The sequence below is a fragment of the Crocodylus porosus genome, unplaced genomic scaffold (assembly GCF_001723895.1).
Source record: "Crocodylus porosus isolate Cpor-Errol unplaced genomic scaffold, CroPor_comp1, whole genome shotgun sequence".
Classification (NCBI taxonomy): Eukaryota; Metazoa; Chordata; order Crocodylia; family Crocodylidae; genus Crocodylus; species Crocodylus porosus.
In genome coordinates, this window is record NW_017728920.1 from 9,766,847 (window position 1) to 9,775,223 (window position 8,377).

The window sequence follows — 8,377 nt, forward strand, 5'->3', positions numbered from 1 at the left end:
GTTATGCCTGACCAACCTGATTTTCCTTCTATGACCAAGGGATATGTCCCCTGGACAGGGGAGGAGAGGCTGATGTTACTTGGATTTCAAAAAAGTCTTCAGATTGGTCTCCCATGATGTCCTCATGGTAAAACTGGGGAGCTGTGGCCTCAACAACATTATGGTCCAATGGCTGGGGAACTGGCTTCATGGTCAGACCAGGTAAACATGGTGCATGGTCACCAGTGGCATCCCCCAGAGTTCAGTTTTTGGATCAGTACTCTTTAATATATTCATAAATGATATGCATTTGGGTGTCAGAATCGGATGACACCAAATTATGGGGAAGTGCGGTCACTAGACAATAGGCTGGGGATTCAGGCTGACCTGCACAGGCTCACAAGATGGGCATATCAAAACCACATGACATTCAACATGGAGAAATGCAAGGTGCTCCACTGTGGGAGAAAAAACCCACATCACACCTATAGGCTTCTCAGTACTATACTCGCTAGCACCATGATTGGAAGAGAGTTGGGGGGGTTATGATTGATCATGAGATGAATATGAGCCACCCATGAGTGATGCCACAGCCGGCAAAGCAAATAAAATTCTGGCTTGCATCTACCAGTGCATCTCGGGCAAGGCCCAAGATGTCATCCTCCTGCTTTACTTGGCCTTGGTGAGGCCAAAGCTGAAGTACTATCCAATTCTAGGCTCCACACTTGAGAGAGGATGTGGAGAAGCTTGAGAGAGTCCAAAGGAGAGCCACACGCATGATCAGAGGTCAAGAGAGCAGGCCTTATGAGGAGAGACTCTTCAGCCTGGAGAAACGAAGGATCAGGGGGGACTTGGTGGTAGCTTATAAGTATATAAGGGGTGTGCATCAGGAATTGGGAGAACATCTGTTCACCAGGGCACCCCAAGGGAAGACTAGGTCTAACTGTCACAAACTGCAGGAAGACCGTTTTAGATTGGACATAAGAAAAAACTTCTTAACTGCCTGAGTCTCCAGAGTCTGAAATAGGCTCCCCCCAGAAGTAGTGTAGTCACCTGCTTTGGGCACGTTCAAGAAGCATTTGGATGATTATCTTGCTGGAGTAATCTGAACCCAGGTGACTTGCTGCCCTTTGGGTAGGGGGCTGGACCCAGGGTTTTTGCAAGGTCCCTTCCAGCCCTAATGTCTATAAAATCTATGGTGAAACTACAGACAGGGAGCTTTCAGGTCAAAAAGGAAGAGGCTTATTGAATTTAGGTACCTCCAGGTTTGGGTGGCTAACGAACAGAAAAGATTTTTGGATCACAATTTTAGAACTGTATCAAAAGTGGTTGATTTTTTTTTTTTTTCTTTTGTACTTAAGTCCATTTCTTTGGTTCTGGCCATAGAACTTACATACCCTCTCCTCTGCAGGGTGGTCATCTAAAAATATATATTTATTTATTTATTTTAAGTGTTATGAAATGAGCTCTTAACAGCACTTTGTTTCTTTTTGTAACTTTTTTTAAGTGACCTGTTTAATGCTAAGTCTATTTTTTCCAGCTTGCTCTGAAATTAAATAAATGTAACTTTATTCATACAGCCATTGCTTCGGTAAGCTGCAGGGGGATTTGAGGAAGGACTCCTGATGCCTACAGTTGTCCAGCAGCTCTTTCAACTATATGGTTGGTAGAATAAGATGTCACAAAAAAGCCTTGCAGCATCTTGGACCCTTTACTGTTTCTCCCCCTCTATGCGACACAGGTCAGGCCACAGCTGGAGTACTGCGTCTAGTTCTGGGTGCTGCACTTCAGGAGGGATGTGGACAGCATGGAGGGGGTCCAGAGGAGGGCCACTCGCATGATCAGGGGGCAGCAGGGCAGGCCCTATGAGGACAGGCTACGGGACCTGAACCTGTTCAGCCTCCACAAGAGAAGGCTGAGGGGGGATCTAGTGGCCGTTTACAAACTGGTCCAGGGGAACCAGCAGGCATGGGGGAGTCCCTGTTCCCCAGAGCACTACCAGGAGTGACTAGAAATACTGGTCACAGCCTGGCAGAGGGTAGATTCAGACTCGATATCGGGAAGTGCTACTTCACTGTCAGGGCGGCTAGGATCTGGAAGTAACTTCCAATAGAAGTGATGCTGGCTCCTACCCTGGGGGTCTTTAAGAGGAGGCTAGATGAACACCTTGCTGGGGTCGTTTGACCCCAGTACTCTCCTGCTATGGCAGGGGGTCAGACTTGATGATCTGCTCAGGTCCCTTCGGACCCTACAAACTATAAAACTATGAAACTAAACAGTTGAAGTTGCCTGGTTGGCATCCTTAATGCCTTTTTCAGAAGAATTTCCTGTTCCTTCTACCTCACTTACCCACCAAATTTATCTTTAGAATTTATCATAAGAAATTATCTGCAAATTGTGGTAGGATTATCATTGTCACAATGCCTTAATACTAATTCTGGGTAAAAGAAACATTTTTTTTAACGAGTAACACAAGACCACTGCTACATCCCTTTTTATTAGGGAACAAATCTCTGTTTCCTTGAAGTTGCCCATTATGTGAATCTTAGTAAGAGGAGTGAAAGAAAGACACTGACAGGGAAATATTTATAGCAGCCACCCACTGCTTAAGCTGTTCACCCTCTACGCATCTGCTAGGAACAGAATGTAAACATGAGATGAAACTCCACATTGGTAAAAGAATATCAGTAGATAAGGGAGTAATGGGAAGGACAGCAAAAAACAAAGCATCTTTGATATTAAGGGTTTATTAAGATGTCTCAAAATATAACCTATAGCTGTGGAAGGAAGCTAATCTCTTCTTGAGCAGAAACAAACCTTTTAACTATTCACCCAGAGTTAATGCTTTAGATTTTATTAGAGGAAGAGATTTAATGTTTCCTTTGTTCTTGTTGGCATTATCCTTTTTTGTGTCTGCTTTCCATGGCCTGGTAACACATGGCTTTTGAAATAGCTATTACTACTATTCTGTCCTGCCTCATTTATCCTGTCAGCTACTTTGGGCCTTTGCTTGCAAAAAAATTGCCCTGTGGAGACATGACAGCAAAATGTTTCCTGCAGGGCAAACATAGATTTTCTCTAGGAAGTGGAACACAGAGAAGAATGTATAGGCCAGGGGAAAAAGAGATGAGTTTAGGCTAGGTGATTATAATGTGCTGTCTCAGGACTTGTAGGGAACAGGAACTGTGCACTGTCAGTAGTCTCTTGGATATTTGTGAGTTGCTGAGAAAACAAGGGTGTGTAGAAACGTTTGCTGCACCTGCTCTGTGATTGTGCAGCTTACTTTAAGCCATGTAATTTGTAGACTAGAACAGCACATGCAACCTTCTGCCAGTGCTGGGAGCCATGCAGGGAACCTGGTGTAGGTAACTTAGGCTTGAGGGAGTGCAGGATTGGGGGCCTGGTGGGTCTGCAAGGGAGTGGGAGATTGTCTGTTGAGGGATGGGTGCAGGGTAGGGGCTAAAAATGTCATCGTGTAGAGGGAGGAAGAGTGCAGCCTAGGGGCTGGGGCAAGTTGCTGGGCTTCCCCAGCCCCAGGGCTGCCCTTCAAACGTGTGCAGACATTCACTGGATCGGATTAACCTGTTTGTGATTTAAGTTAGTTCACCTACTAACTTAAATCAGGTCCATCATTTTTGGCCTGATTTTTAAATCCCACAAATGTCTGCACAGTCAACATTTTAGATGGATCTAACCCTAGTTAGGTCAATCCAAATGTAACATTTGTGCATATCCAGGACTAGTGCTGCCTTCCCGACAAAACATACTTGGTAGTATTGTTTCCAGGAGCTAAAATGGAGCAGTTTCCTTCTGTGCCACTTTGATTATCAATTGCATGTGTGGGGCACAAATAAACAATTTTAATCTTATTCCGTCCTACCAGTTTTGGATGTAGCCTGTTTAGAGAAAAATTGCTTTCTTTTACTTAGGGGATGAGCGAGTATTTGCTCAGGCAAATACACAAGTCTTTGCTTTTCTGTAACTATTGTATAGAGCCACAGCCACTTGCCTAGTTTCCACATTATTTTGGTAATGGTAAATATTATCACATTGGGAATAATAGTGGTGTATGTCTTTAAAGTGTGGCTGACTTTCAGATGTACACATAATGTATTGTAATCTGTGACTAACAAAGGCAATGTTTTTTTAATATTTACACTGTGAATGTGTCTAGAGATCATGTTGCAAAACGTTTGAGGAAAACTGCTGAAATGTATTTGCTGATGTAAATCCCTAGTAATGAAAATAAATATATCAGTTGGAGAGAATAAAATGTATAGGAGTCCAAGGGGAAAACCTGCAAGTCTGCCAGTGATTCTTAGGTTTAGAGCGAGAGAACAGGATCTTGAGAAAAGTATGGGAAGAAGGAGAAGCCTAGAGAAGAGCACAGTGTAGAAAAAATGAGGACGTGTCTAAATATCTGGTGAAGGAATAAAAGGACATCACCTCCTCATGTTGCTTTGCATTCTGTTTCCAAAGCATCTCCTGCTTTTGTTTGGTTTGGGTTTTTTTTGGTTTCCCTGCTCTCTTTGCTTATTTGAAAATATTCAAAGTATTCTTAGGGGATGGTGGGGTCAGGGTCTACAGTAGAAATTGCTTAGGTTGGGATTAGGCTCTTTAATAGGCTTCATTGAGCCCCACTTACATACCACCCTGTCCAGGCAACTTCTCTGGCCACATTGCCCCTATGGTGGCTGCTGCCATCATTTTCCTCCTGATTTGATTCCTTCTGTTCTTCAACACCCTGCCCCATGTATGATAACTTCCCCTTCCTTCCTTATGATTCTATCTTGATTATTGGTTGTAACAAGGAGCAATAGGATAACACTTAAAAAAAAAAAAAAACAAAGCAACTTAAAGCTGGGAGAAATTTCCAACAGTGTGGTGTTTAGACATGGGATAGTTTTCATAGGGAAGTGGCAGAGTTGTCAGATACTATGGGAGTAAGTGTGATGCTAAAAATCTGAATAGCATATTCAATTTAATATAGTGAAAAGTGGTGGATGAATGAAGTGCTGGAGAATAATCCTGCATCAGTTGAAGAATGGACAAGATGACCTTGCGTATCTGATTATCCCTCTGCACAGAATAAGCAAATTATCTGTATGTTTCTGCTAAAGTGATTGGTAGTGAGAGAGTGAACATTAATGACTTAGCTGTTAAGGTGACAAGCCAATACTTAACTGAGATGAACGGGCCAGATCTGTGCTGTTAGCATGCATATTTGTATTTTCCCTTTCAGATGTTTGAGTTCATATATGATATGAACAGCATTAGTTCATATTTGCAATGTTTTATTTTCAGCAGTAAGAGCAAGTTAGTGTTTTCTAAATTCAGTGCTTAAATTCTGCAATTTGTGGTACCAAAAGAGAAATACCAGAATATTTTGTGGCTTGCTTTGATATGCTGCACCTCAAAGCTTACAGATTTTCATAGGGTTGTATGATCAATCTGAAACATTTGTTTGTGCCTTCTAAGGTAAAATGTGCAGGGAAAAAACAAAATGTAGAGTGCTAGATCCATTGAAGCTTCTGTGCTGTATAACTTAATACTGTTCTGTAGTAATTAGGATTTAGAAGTTTGCATTTAAGTAATTCCACATAGCAGTGATTGAAGTGCATGTATTGGACCATATGATACCATGATTAGCTGAAGTAGAGAAGAGGCAGTGAAGTATAAGTTCAGGACCATATTGTGTTACCTAGCTTATCACTAGATTGGTAGGTAAGTGTGTGGCACTTGTAGGCCCCCTTCTGCATTTTTATTGTATCACTAAGATTCTAGGTAGCAGGTTTTAAGCTAAGCAGTGTCAAAGGCAGGAAAAAAGGGTTCTGTTTTACACGATGGAAAATTGGGTTTAAAAAAAGTGAATTGTGCTGATTATGCAAATTAACTGGCTTGGATATGATTTTACATAGCTGTGGATTCCACAGGCTTCTCATATTTGTTGCTGGAATGAATGGTATTGCATACATTCCCAGAAATGTGACACTATTTATGATGTAAGGCGTAAGGCAGGGCAGAATGGCCCCTTACAAATTAATTGGTTCAGAGATGTAAAATATCTTAATTTGATTTGGTAAATCCTGTGTATTCCTCCTCCTCCGCAGAACACATGTGCTGCATTCAGATTTAAGAGTTCTAATCAAATAGTTGAAAGTTTGGGTGTTGAGCACAAAGTCATTACCTACATGTATTAGGAACCATCAGGACTGACAGTCAACTTATCTTACTTGTACTAGCTTGTTTACAAGAAAAATTTGCACCTGTCACTTAAACTTTTGTCTCTGGTTTGAATCAAGCTCCAAACTTAATAACCAAAAGTCGTTATCTTATTTTATAGTCTGTGTGAAATATGGAGGTAGACTCCTCTCAGATTCTGTGGGATGAATTTCTACAGCATGTAAATGATCGTGCCAAGTAACCTTTATGCTGGTTGCCTCAAAGTTGTCACAACTGTTAAGCTTCTTGAGCATCTTCTACCATTGCTGTAGCATAAGTACTAACTGAGTGCTGGCATTTTTACTGTTGGATATCTAACACTGGTCAAGGTAGAATTAGGTAGAGTTGTAATTTAAAAATCCTTTGGTCAGTCAGCACTACCACTTTTTTAACTTAATAGAAGGGAGCCCCTGGAATGCTTAACTCTACAGTGAAACTCTTAACTCTGAATAACTTAGCAAGGGCAAGGATTAAATGCATGTGAAAAGTGAATTACTGTCCTTCAGTTTCTTCATATCCCAAGACTGAGATCTGCACAAGTTTTATGCATCTAATTCCTGTTGATTTCACTAGGAAATAAATGAGCGTTAAAGGCTTTAAATACCTTTGTGTATTTGGCCCTGAAGCCTTTTCTTGCAGTCTTTACTAGTGGAATGAAAGTTAAGTGTTTAACTATCCTTAGTGTCCAACGTGTTTGGTGCTCAGAGTTTTAACCAGGTGGGCTAAGTGAATGGCACAGGTCTGGTCTGCAGGCTGGACTAGGCTCCAAGATGCCTCCACATGCCAGGATTGGGTCCTGGTCCACCCCATGTGCCCAATCTAGCATGCAAGTCTGTGGCCTGCAGGGCTCCCCATGAGATCTGTGAGGAGCCCTGCGGACCAGATGATATGGCTCCAGGGTCTGCATCTGCTCCACAGGCCAGGGGTTGAGCACCCATCTAACAGCAAGTGATGAAATACCCCATCTTTCAACATGTCCACTAGGGGTGTGTGAAGCGGACCATATTTGATTCGGATTTGGCCTGGATCAGGGACAGTGATTCAGTTTGTTGGTTTGGTTCACTGTCCCTGATTTGATTAGTCTGAATCTGGAGATTCAGCGCTAATTCAGAGAATCAGCGGTTCGGCTATAGATACAGCTTTAAATTGTTTTTTCTATGTACCTTGGGGTACTAGCTTGGCGCATGAATGCTGCGATGCTGGGGTGGATGAAGTGTTCCACAAGAGTGTGAGGGGGCCTTCCACGTGCTCAGTGGTGAACCTGAAGTTGAACCAGAGCGGGGGGGCCTCCTGGTCCACGCCCCGGCAAACCCGTAAGTGGACCAGAAGTGCTTCTGGTCCACTTCTGGGTCTGCTGCTGAGTGTGCTGGGGAGCCCCCTGCTCTTCACTGGGACGCTCCATGCACCCCAGCATCGCAGTACTCACGAGCCACCTGCTACCTAGAGGTTTGTAGAAAAAACATTTAAAGCTGTGTCTATGTTCAAATCTCCAAATCTTTCTGATTCTGAATGAATTTGGAGAGATTAAAGGGTCCTCTGATTCAATTTGGAAATTTGGCCATGAAATTGGGCTGAATCTCCGCCGAACTGAATCTGTGACTGAAGCTTTGCACAACCCTAATACCCACCACCATTTGTTTATTTTCCTTTTCCTTTTGAGGAATGTTTTTCCTGAAAGCAGAAAAAGGTTTCTAGAGCCAGGCTGTACCTGTTGTGTGCTTATTGCCTGGAGTTGAAATCTCTCTAGCTGCCACTTTGAAACCACCCTGTTTAATATAATCACATCATACAAGATACCATGGCAATGAACATTTTTGTATAATAAAGGGCTTGCAGGGATGCGTACCTGGTGGGACTCCACCCATGACTGGACCACAGGTATAGATGGCTATACCCTGTACAGGAGGGATCGTGTAGTTAAAAGGGGCGGGGGTGTAGCTCTCTATGTCAAGGAAAGCTACGCGTCCCTGCAATCTGATGTTGGTGACCAGGATGGACGACTGGAGACCTCGGTTAAAATTCATGGGGAACACAGCACAGGGGACAGAACAGTGGGAGTCTCCTACAGACATCCCACCCAAAGTCAGGAGCTTGACCAGGAATTCACCCGGGAATTGGCTGAGGCTGTGTGCTCCAGGACCATGGTTGTCGTGGGTGACTTCAATTACCCAGACAT